Source organism: Schistocerca serialis, chromosome 4 (genome assembly GCF_023864345.2).
Source record: "Schistocerca serialis cubense isolate TAMUIC-IGC-003099 chromosome 4, iqSchSeri2.2, whole genome shotgun sequence".
Classification (NCBI taxonomy): Eukaryota; Metazoa; Arthropoda; class Insecta; order Orthoptera; family Acrididae; genus Schistocerca; species Schistocerca serialis.
Genome location: NC_064641.1, coordinates 651,263,963 through 651,276,907, shown reverse-complemented (window position 1 = coordinate 651,276,907; position 12,945 = coordinate 651,263,963).

Sequence of the window (12,945 nt, the reverse complement as noted above, 5' to 3'; positions counted from 1 at the left end):
TGTGTGATGTCCTTAGGTGAGTTAGGTTTAAGTAGTTCTAAGTCTAGGGGACTGATGACCTCAGATAGTGCTTCGAGCAATTTTTTTTCAACATCCGCCAATGCCGTAATGCGAAACACCAAGTTCTGTTCATCTTCAACTATTGTTGCATACTCGCTGTCTTTCACGGTACTCCAGAGAAAAAAATTCATCGATGGTCCACTGCAGCCGATCCATCTGTGCTGTCTAGGTGGCCTCGGATAGCATGTGCAAAACGTGGAGTTGCGCCGTCATGTCGGAGCCAAAGGTTGTGTCTAAATCCAAGTGATGCATCCTTCAAAAGTGAAGGCAACACTTGTTACAAAAACGCAAAGTACGTGTGGGCATTCAACCTGTGAGGTAACGTGCAGGGGACAATTACTGAGTCATTCACAATCCCCGCTCGCATGTTTACAGCGAATCGCTCTTGATGACCATGGACTTACGTTGCATGAGGAGTATGCAGCGCTCAAACATAGTTGTGTGGATCGCAAATGCCTTCATGGGTAAAGCAAGCCTCGTCCGTAAATGACACACACGTTCAGGGAAATTCGGCTGTCGTACTACTCGTTGTAGGAACCAGTCAACAAATTCCAGGCAGCTATAGAAGTCGTCAGGACCCACAGCTCGTATATTTTGTCGCTGGAAAGGATACAGACCAACTTATGAACGACGTTCCAGACGTGCCGCCGGTCCACACCAAATTCATGTGCGACTCGTCGGACTCTTGCCTGTATCATGCTTATGTCCGCCTGCTTAGCTGGTGGTAACGTGCTAGCCTCCCATGCAAGTGGGCCCAGGTTCGATTCCCGGCCGGGTTTTAGATGTTCTCCGCTTAAGGACTGGGTGTTGGTTGTCCTCATCACCATTTCATCGCCTTCCCGGCACGCAAGTCGCCCAATGTGGCGTCGAATGAAATAAGACTTGCACTTGACGGTCGAACTTCCCCGAATAGGGGTCTCTCAGCTAATGACGCCATGAGCTCATTTCCATTATTTATCAGGCTTATTACCCCCAAACATCCTGTCACTCTCACACCTCTGGCAACTGACGCGAAAGTATTTTTTTGAGGCAACCTGCGATATGGATAACGTTCCTGGTAAACCCTACGAACCGCCCTTGCATTGCCATGAGCAACGCGATAGGACAAGTGCACGTCACTTAGCTCATTCCATGTGAAACCACATTCCACAGTGCTGCTTCAAAAAACTCACTCATTCATCGGTACCCTCTCTAGACGGACCATTGTACCAGCTGAATATGATGAAAGGGTATTTAAAACCGACGTTCTGTACTGAGCATCAATCCCAGCCAGCGACTGTGAGTACAGTGTAGTTTGTTTGCATCTAGCAAACACAGACAAGTTTCAGACTTGAAGACCGTCGCACAGTCGGAGTAGATATTGACGCATGTAGCGACGTAAACATACAAATACTCAAATTCCTTCGTTTGACGCTGTCTTTCTGTCCTACACTTTTGGGGCAAATTGTTCTTCCGCACCCTGTATATGCCTAAATAATGTCATCCTACATATTGTAGGTTCATTCTATTATTATTCCCCTTTAGCGATTATAACCAGTGTTTTTGTATTACATGGGTCCATCGGCATCGCATTTACTTCCTTAAAACTATCTTTCTTTTAACCGAAATGAATTGTACACGTCAGTCGTCGCAGTACAGCAAAAACACTGTTTATAGTAAACTGGGGGGTAGTTTATCACACAGACGTAGGGATATATCTACTACATTAGCGCCCGCTGTTTCACTTGCGTTTACTGTATGGTCAGCAGAGACATTTTTTTTCCTTCAGTCGCATTTTTATTTTATTCATAAACTGAAGCATCTTATAAGCTTCGCGCGCTAATTAAGGTCGTTTGAACACAGTCTTTCCAAATGTACTTCTGACCAGAAAACCATTCTGACAGCTAGAGTCGGAGGTTAACATGTTAATCCAGCCTTTGATTCCTCGGGGTGACATTTCCATAGAAACTTTTAACCTTTAAAACATATTTGTTTAGAATACAAATAATAATTTTCATAAATTTAACTTAAAAAATGTTTTAATTTAGCGGAATATTTTCACCAAAATTTTCATCCCCGATTTCATCCGCTTAGAGACTGAATTTCCAAAAACACTGAAATATGTATTTCTTTTTTTATTTATCACTGTGAAGTCAAATACCAGTTTCCATAGACGTAGCTTTAAAAATGATTTAGTAGTTCTGTAATAAAGATTTGCTTCCAAAAAAGGTTTCACCTTCTATTTGATTAAATTTCCAAAACTGGTGACACACGCATTACCTTATTTCTGACTGAGAACTCGAATACCAATTTTAGTAGTTCTAGTTTCAAAATTGCATTAACAGTGACATATTTTCAAAAAAATATCTTTCATCCCATTTTTCAACACCTAAGGGGTTGAATTTCGAAAAATCAGTTCCTAAAGATGCCTTCAGTACACGGACAACACCCTCTCCAAATTTCAAGTTTCTGTCCTTAGCGGTTTGCGATGGGGAATGATGAGTTAGTCAGGACATTGCCTTTTATATACAGAAGTATGCCGTAACTCATTTGCATTTCATTGCTGTTAACGCTAATGTTCTTGTAACACACATAATGAGCTATTGCATACAACGTACAGAACGTTAAACTGTTTTTGCTATGATATTTTGTCGTAACAACATATGATACACAACATGTGCAATCGTAAAGGCTCTAATCACTGGAATTGTATTGTAGCAATCGATGTATGTAGACCTCTGGAGCATCTTTGGTTCGGCTTTAAACAGTAATTAGCTGCCCAGCCGGCAGTATGCACAGTGCCTCCTGCCATAACGTTGTGAGCTGACTGTCAATACAACATGTAGGCGAGCAGAATCTGGTAATTTTTATTTTTGACGATATAATTTGTATTACTATTTGGCTTGTCAGCAGGTTACACTGTATAAATGCAATGTATCTAAGTATTTAGTTATATGTGTCGATACAGACTGATACATTCCTTTATGTGTCGTACTTTCATTTCCACTGTCGAATCATAGTTTTTTAATGTTATTTGACGCCATTGATTGTATATCGCCTTGTAAGTTGTTGTAAATGTTTTACAGGAGTATATGAAATTTCATAGGTAGACCAATTAGCGGTATACTGGTAGTTCAATTTATAATGTTTTCCACGTATTACTTTCATTGGTATACAGGACACCTGAAGATTTTCCGTGGGCTAAACTGGCTGATAATACCAGCCAACGAAATTTTACTTTTTTCCTGAACTGACATGAGAATAACTAACCTTCATGTTTTCGGGGGTGTTGATAACGAAAATGTTAATGAAAATTCAAGATAACTCTCGTTTTGAAGTTATGATAAGTTTACGTTACTGCATATACAAGCTGATGCATGAATTTATCTTGGTGTTATTACTCTGTGGGAGGTCAATGAAGCCGCAACCGCTCTGTCTGGGTTTGTAGTTTCATGCTGCTGATTCTCTGCTTAATGTTCAACAGTAATCTGCTAGTACTGATGAACTCCATTTTCCCTGGTATCTTATTTCCATTCCCGAAATTTGCTGGTGGCAACGTTCTCCGTTCTCGTCGTTTACAATACCAGAATTGTCAGGAAAGAAGCCTAAGTGGGAAAGTTTGTTAACAGTTGAACAAAGGCATCCTAAGCTAACTTAAGACGCCAGATTGGTGTTGAAATGCTCATCTTTGTAGAGTTTACACATCTGGAAACACTCGAAAATCCACTCTTTTATTTTCGTCCCACTAAGACGCAGAAATTTCTAGCGCAAATAGAGAAATTCTTCTCTATTTTTGTCCATGGCATTAACGCAGCTTTATAGTAGGCTCAATTTTATATGGAGAGCAGGGAGAATTATGTATTTGGATTCGAAAAATACTTCGCGCATGACATTATGAGATCCTGGTTCAGGTTCAAATGGTTCAAATGGCTCTGAGCACGATGCACCACGAGGTCATCAGTCGCCTAGAACTTATAACTAATTAAACCGAACTAACCTAAGGACATCACACACATCCATGCCCGAGGCAAGATTCGAATCTGCGACCGTAGCGGTAACGCGGTTCCAAACTGAAGCGCTTAGAACCGCACGGCCACACCAGTCGGCCTGGTTCAGGTGACAGGCACTTGGGCCAGTCTTCCTTTTTATAATGAAGTGCTTCGGGGTATCTATCCCAGAGGCACAGAGAGCAACAGAATTTGGGGTATGTGGCGTACTGAGATACCATACAAGAAGAATTTGCGACAGTTGGTACTAGAATTGCTGTGGAAGTCAGAGCGCAGCAGGAACATCGCTGCGCGTAGACCAATCACGCTGCCCGCAAGAGTTATACCCCTTGCAGCGGCAGCACCATCAGGAAGAGAGAGACGCGCGCTTAAGTAACCATGCACCAGCAAAATTAGGCAGTTGCAAGTTGTAAGCCAGTCCGAGTCTTGCTAGGGAGTTCCTGCAGAACAGTCGTCGTGTATTCAAGTCACTGAGTGAGATAAAAACAGTGGGCGATAGAGAGTGGTTAGTCTACAGCAGAAACAGAACAGTGAGTAGAATTATCGTGTATGGACTAGATCGTCTGCCGAGAGATTTAGCTGAGTACCGTTAGTCTGGAACTTTTTTTCGAATAGAACACCAAGACAGATTAGTTTTCTTTCGACTTTAGTTCAGAGCACATTATTTAGGTTGTGTTCATGCGACTGTAGTCAACGCAGGACAGATAGGCTAAACCTTCATTCTACAGTTGCTGTAATCAGCTTTACTATTCACTATTCTTTGTTGCTTTCATTGTGTGTGTGTGTGTGTGTGTGTGTGTGTGTGTGTGTGTGTGTGTGCGTGCGTGCGTGTGCGTGTGCGTGTTGTCCTGCCACGTAAAGTGCATACCCAATCGGAATCGATGATATCACGTTACCTTGCCGTTATGCAGTAGCACACACCTGAGATTTACTTTGGAGGAGTTGATGAACAACCTCCACTGATCATTTTTGTAGTCAATGTCCATAGCTGAACACCAGAAAGTACCAAATTCTTTTCATTTTCGAAAAATGAAAGGAATGACCTATAGTGGGTGCTGAATGCAGTCACATTTACCGTCTTATCATGGCAATTCCACTATTGCAGTCTTTCCGCCAACAGTTCAGCTCTACGTTTCTACTATTCCAGATCTCTCAATATGTCTTTAGCTTCACACTGTGTTATTTTGTGAATCTCTGTCCACTCATCGTTACACACAAAATCAGGGTCTTTCGCAGAACTGGCATTTGATGAGGGTTGTGCAGCACTAATTTCACTACTGCTCTCGTAACGAAGACTGTGAGGTGGGTCAGGAATAGGCAGTCTCTCTCCGTGACGCACTGGTCGCATGGCCGACATTATGTTAGGATATGTCGAAAAAACATTTTCTTCTTGAAAGTATCATATATTAATGGAGTTGCTGTACAAAAGTAACAAACATTCATATGGTTTTATGGTTCTCATGGAAATATCAAAGCCCATGGAAGCTCTCTTACGATTGAACCACCAATGAAGACTCGAGACACAAGGTATGCAACATACATGAAGAGCCCAGGGCTTGTCCTGGTCCGATTTCAAAGCCGAAGAACAATCTGTATGCTTTCCTAATGTTGTTGTTGTTGTGGTCTTCAGTCCAGAGACTGGTTTGATGCAGCTCTCCATGCTACTCTATCCTGTGCAAGCTTCTTCATCTCCCAGTACTTACTGCAACCTACATCTTCTGAATCTGCTTAGTGTATTCATCTATTGGTCTCCCTCTACGATTTTTACCCTCCACGCTTCCCTCCAATACTAAATTGGTGATCCCTTGATGCCTCAGAACATGTCCTACCAACCGATTCCTTCTTCTAGTCAAGGTGTGCCAAAAATTTCTCTTCTCCATAATTCTATTCAATACCTCCTCTCATTAGTTATGTGATCTACCCATCTAATCTCAGCATTCTTCTGTAGCACCACATTTAGAAAGTTTCTACTCTGTGCTTGTCCAAACTATTTATCGTCCACGTTTCACTTCCGTACATGGCCACACTCCAAACAAATACTTTCAGAAACGACTTCCTGACACTTAAATCTATACTCGATGTTAACAAATTTCTCTTCTTCATAAACGCTTTCCTTGTCATTGCCAGTCTACATTTTATATCCTATCTACTTCAACCATCATCAGTTATTTTGCTCCCCAAATAGCCAAACTCATTTACTACTTTAAGCGTCTCACTTCCTAATCTAATACCCTCAGCATCACCCAATTTAATTCGACGACATTCCGTTATTCTCGTTTTGCTTTTGTTGACGTTCATCTTATATCCTCCTTTCAAGACACTGTCCATTCCGTTCAACTGCTCTTCCACGTCCTTTGCTGTCTCTTTCCTAATATAAGGCGTTATTGGCCTCCTTTGCGGATTCAGCGTAGCATGTCCGCAAATGTAGCGAAAATTGTCAGCCTGTTTATACATTTGCGAGGCTTATCGAATCGCAGGCACTAACTTCACTTCAGTAACACGTTCTTCGAGCACACGAAGAAAATACAGTTTCTAACAGACTGAAACCACGCATAAATGAAACATACATGAAACATACTCCGCTTCTGCCATCCTCTTCCCCCTTCCCCTTCGTGCTACGAGCCCGGGCTAAAAAGGCTAAAAATAGCTACAAAATGAACACAGGTGTTGTTACCTAAAACTTCATCACACTGCCTACCATCGACGGGGTTTCGAAGCCTATATGGGAAGGCAATGACAAGGAATGCTAATAAAATGTAACTGTAATTAAATACACCCCTGTTTAACTTGGAAATTCGAATTTTTCAGCGTCGGTTTCGTTATCAGCATGACCGATAGAGTTAATAAACATTTATTTCATCCCAGTTACATTTTCACTGTTGGCTAGAGTAGTAATTTCTAAACGAAGAATAACAAAGACGGGTTCAATATGCGCGGAGGCAGAAATGACTTCGAGAAATTTCTCTAAGTAGTTTTTGCTCGATATCAATCGCACAGCTACTAGAGTCTCCTATATTTAGACTATTATTGATACTAACAGTGAAACGAATTTTGCAAAAAGCTAACGAATTTTTGCAACACAGTACCCAAAATATTCACTGAAAAATGTTTACAAGTACAATGCAAGTCCAAGCTACAAATTTTCTAAATAAAAAGAGAAACACATCTCGCGTGAATACACATCGATGTATTCAGTTTGACAAGTGGTGACAACCAAAACGCAATGAAACATCAGTGAGGTTTACGGGCAGTTTGTCTCACACTTCTGAGCAAGCATTAATTCACAAGGCCATCTCCACGTACAGCCACAAACACGGATGTCATCATTTACATAACCGTACTTTCATATGTTCTGTATGATTAGCAGCAAAAATTTTAATACCACTTCAATTCGTCCACAAACGTGTTGTGCAAGCAATATTGAATTAATTTAGACGTGTTCCGCTGCAGGCTGAAAAAACGAACAATACCGCAACACTTCAATTACTTTACTCGAACAATATGCATGTGCAACAGAAATACAAATATCCGAAATGAATTGCACACTCTAGTTCTTTATTTTGTGCGTTTTATTTTGCTGGGGCTGTGTTATTATTATTTAATAGTATAACATTAAAACATCCAACAATAGAGGAACGGCCAGGAGCGATAATGGTACCTCATTCTTTCTTTGACGTACTTACGGTTGTTTTCTTGACAGTCTGAAAATGTGTGCGAGAGTGGAGTCTTTAGTCACTTTCTTGTTGTGTCTTAATAATGGCTGCTGACGTCACAGATATAACAAAAATTTCTGTGTCTCTGTTAATTAGCTTGAAGTTAAACTTGCGGGCATGATAAACACAAACAAGACTCAGCCATGTCGATTTAGTAAATGACGAATTCTAATAAAATTCTAGTTTGTTAAAAACGACATCCGCGAGAATAAAGAGTGTTATAACCGTGTAGTTTTCCTAAAAATCATACTTTGATTAGGTTTACATCAAAATTCCCCCCACAAGCGCGAATGCGACCCTAACTGCGCTGCCGCTAGGTGCAGACGTATTTGTCCCGTTTCCTTTCTCTTTCATTATCGTCAATTAGACAGATACGACACGCTTCCGCGAACGGTCTCATGTACACGGAACAGATGCCGGACACGCAAGCCTCAGTACAGGTGTCAACTAGAAAGGCTTATACTGTGCTGTGAACCACACGACTAAGTAAATGATCCGTAAGTCGTAGCGTCTGACGACTTAAGAAAACCAGTAAATAAGAGTACACTGAACTGATGGACATGAAAATTCCTCAGTGACTGGACATCGTATTCTCAATAAGGAATTTCTGTTCATTATTTCAGCTCTTCTCCTTGTTAGCTTGGTGATGACAACCATTTAAATGAATTGTAGTGCCTCGGCAAGATGCACTGATTTTGGGCTTCCTGATGCCAGATCCCTCTTTCGTCACGATGCCTGAGGAAGTGGTGTAAACAGGGCAGTGAAGCAAATGGATCATCGCCTGCTCAACACCATACGAAAAGGACACGTCTTGGTTATCGCGGAGCCCCCATTTTAACAGTTTTACGGGAAATGCCCACGCGATGACAATTGGCCGTGACAAGCTGTTCCCTGGACGTAGCTCCTCCTTTGGCGGTATCCAGTAACTTTCAGCTCTTTCCTGCCAAGGATGAAGCCTCTTTGCTCGTTTCGGATTTCGCTGTTGCTATCAACCTGGTATCGGGTGGAGCTATTCCGGCCAGAACGTGGACATTCTCCACTGGGATTCGTGTCAAGTATCCTGTCACCTGGCGGAAAGTTTGATGAATATTAATATCACTCTGTTTCGACTGGCAGGACTGTTGCCACACAGGGGAAGTACATTCTCCTGCCGACTAGTCCAAGTCTAGAGCCGACGTCCGAAGTACATGTGGACTAGCTCCCCAAGTTGTGGCCTTTGAGTTTAAGATACTGTTTCATGCTGAGACCTTCATTTTTACACTTTCAGAATGTTGATGATTAGAATGATTTATTCAAAAGTAACAGTCTCACACACTGAGAAAGTTAATAACAAGTTGATCCACCTCTGGCCCTTATGTAAGCAGTTATTCGATTTGGCACGACTTGATGGTGTTTTGGATGTCTTCCTAAGGGGTATTGTACCAAGTTCTGTCCAGCTGGAAGGCTCTGCCATTAATGCTCTAAACTTTCTCAATTAGGTAGCGTTTGGCAAGGGCGAAGACAAGCAGTAGCAAATCTCGCCGTGTACGGGCGGGCATTGTCTTGCTGAAATGTAAGCACAGGATGGTTCGTCTACGAAGGGAAATAAAATGGGGCGTAGAGTATCGTGACGTACTGCTGTGCTGCAAGGGTGCTGTGGATCGCAACCAAAGGAAAGAAGTATCACATCAGAACAACACCCCCGTTTATCGGATCGTACAGTGGTTGACAGTCATTTTGGTAACTGCTTTCTGCAGCGTCTCTACCCACGTCTTCGCTGATAATCGGGATTTCATTCGAAGTGGGACTTATCAGTGAAAACAATTCTGCTCCAGTCATTAAGATTCCATGCCGGAATAGTCGGTTACCAACCCGACAGCCGACAATCATACAAGACCCCTTTGGTTGTCATTTGCGGTACCCTTATAGCACAGCGGTTCGGGTTCGTCGACAATATTCTACGCTCAGTTTTGTTGCCCTTCGTGGGAAACCATCCTGGGTTTATATTTCAGGAACACGATGCCTGCCCGCAACCAGCAAGAGTTTCTCCTGCTTCTGTTGGTGCTTGCCAAACCCTACCTTGGCCAGCAAGATTACCTCATTTGTCTCAGCTGAGAAAGTTCGGTTCGTTATTGGCAGTGCCACAGAACAGCTCGGGATTTTGACTATATAATGCACCAACTGAGCAAACTTTGGCACTATATACTTCGGGAGAACATCCAAGCCGAGGAACTACTTGCAAGAGGGTAAGCGGTGGACTAAAGCGTAATTGACTTGCTCAGTTTTTGAAACTCCTTCTCTTGAACTTATCACCAAACTTTTCAGATTTTTTTTTTTTTTTTTTTTTACATCACGTCTACCGATTCGCATCTCAAACGGATAATTCCATCGTGGCGCGTCGTTTTTCATTTTTCTTTTTTTTTTCTTTTATCTGAGGGTGTATTTTAGTCACCAGTTACTTCCTTCTATACTGGTTGCGTCTTGCTGTAGTGAAATCAATATTAATGAAACAGAAATGGCAAGCAACTGGTAATTTCGAGCATAACCCAATCACATCTCAAACTGAACTTCCTGACAGACATAGAAATGGGCTCTGCTGAAAAATGGAAATCATGGAACCCTCTTATAACAGTTGGAATATGTATTTATTTGCTGCCATTTACAAATAACCTGCCACCTTGTTACTAACAGAGGTCGTACTTTCACATGATGCTTATTAGCTATTCCTTATTTTTAGTAAGAATTAGTAATATTGCAGCCTTAAAAAATTAAAACTTAAAAGGAATTAAGAAACGTAAATCTTAAAATAAGAGATTTATGAATCGAAGACAGGAATTTACGGAGACAGAGAAGAGGTTATCACATATTTTAACTTTAAGACACATTGTAAATTCGGAAAAATGTTTCTAAAAGAAACAAGAACAGTTGGAACAGCCGAGATTGCAACAAAAGGCCTTCTGGCTGGGAGACTTGATTAGAGAGGCTCCCAGCCACCAGAGAAACTCAGACGGCCGGCGCCACCCACGCAAAACGAGAATTAAGAGGCTGGAGGCTTATGCAACGTGCTCCACAGTGAGCAGCGGCCTGGTTAAGTAAAAGCAGTTGCTTGTTGTGGAGGTATCAGCGAGGCGGATGCACACGCCAGCCGCCGCTTCCACGCGACTCACCTCTGACCTATGGCGGACGGGCCGTGTTTTCTCACGGAAGTGTTGCCGGGGGTTGCCTTTTGTGCAGTGAGAGGGACTCGATAGCGGCTGCGGGGGTGTGCGCCGGAATATGAGCTGCCTCCACTCCGTGCCGCCGCCTTCTCAGACGCGAAACTTGCGTCCTATGTTGACGATCGAAGCACTACTCACAACCATCGCAGAGATACCATGTGGAGATAAATAAGAGGGCTGGTCTTTAATTAACCAATGACTGGCTATTTTCGTAGCTTCCTGTCGCTCGGTTGCGTCAGTCAGTTCTCTGTTGCGTTCGTCATTCTGTAAGTAGCAAGTGATTGAAATGAGCGGCGTTACTGCGTCTCCTACCAGTTGCGAGGAACGTTCTAGAATTCGCTTGCTGCGAGTAGAAGGAGCCAGTGCCGCCAAGACTCACCATCTGTGGCATCGGACGTCGAACTGCGGCCCGATGCCGCATGCAGCTCGAATCAAGTATTCGTGTAGCCCACGGTTCTAGGCCATATTTTATAATAATATCCTTCTAGTACAGCTGAATTCTAGAAGTCAATTAACGTTAAGAGGTTCTTAAGAGTTTGTGGTGTCACCGCCAGACACCACACTTGCTAGGTGGTAGCCTTTAAATCGGCCGCGGTCCGCTAGTATACGTCGGACCCGCGTGTCGCCACTGTCAGTGATAGCAGACCGAGCGCCACCACACGGCAGGTCTAGAGAAACTTACTAGCACTTGCCCCAGTTGTACAGCCGACGTTCATAGCAATGGTTCACTGACAAATACGCTCTCATTTGCCGGGACGATAGTTAGCATAGCCTTCAGCTACATTTGCTACGACCTAGCAAGGCGCCATAGCTTTGATAATTAATATTGTGAAGCATGTATCATCAAGAACGATGTTCTACAAATGTGGATTAAAGTTAAGTATTACAGCAACTGCGTCCATTTTCTAAGTTCTCATTTCCTTTTAACTGTTCCAGACCTCACGCCAATCTGCGTGAGCTTAACGCGTGCCTTTCGGCTTCCTCTCGTTGTGACTTGGCTGTCGTGCTAAGTCACAACAGAGTTTCGTTTCCCTGCTCAGTAACAAACAATGATGCTTAGAGACTAATATTTTAAAATGTATTTAATATTAACGTTGATGAGCCGGCTGAAGTGGCCGAGCGGTTCTAGGCACTGCAGTCTGGAACCGCGTGACCGCTACGGTCGCAGGTTCGAATCGTGCCGCGGGCATGAGTATGTGTGATGTCCTTAGATTAGTTAGGTTTAAGTAGTTCTAAGTTCTAGGGGACTGATGACCTCAGAACGTAAGTCCCGTAGTGCTCAGAGCCATTTGACATTGATGAATTCGAGCGTGAGCTAAGTTGATCGCTTACCTCAGCGCAAAGGGGTAAGTGGCGCTGCTACTGCGGTGTTAAAGGATGTCAGATGGTGAATGCTTTACTGTTTATCTTACAGTACTGGCAACTCACGAACCTAGTGATATGTCCCTTGTTTCAGTTACGCCACACGAAACATTCACCAGGTATACCATCAAACAGTTTTATTTGGCAACATCAAAAATATCTTCACAGTTTTAGTAGTGACACAAAACTAACTTATGAAGAAAAGAAATAAAAACGTTCCTCACTGTGAAATTTCTGACAGGAAATCACGAGTCCTATCACAGAACTGAGACGATACATTATAGACACGACAACTACACAACCGGCCATTAAATTGCTACACCAAGAAGAAATGCAGATGATAAACGGGTATTCATTCGGCAAATATACTATACTAGAACTAACATGTGATTACATTTTCAAGCAATTTGGGTGCATAGATCCTGAGAAATCAGGACACAGAACAACCACCTCTGGCCGTAATAACGGCCTTGATACGCCTGGGCATTGAGTCAAACAGAGCTTGGATGGCGTGTACAGGTACAGCTGCCGATGCAGCTTCAACACGATACCACAGTTCATCAAGAGTAGCGACTGACGTATTGTGACGAGCCAGTTGCTCGTCCACCATTGACCAGACGTTTTCAG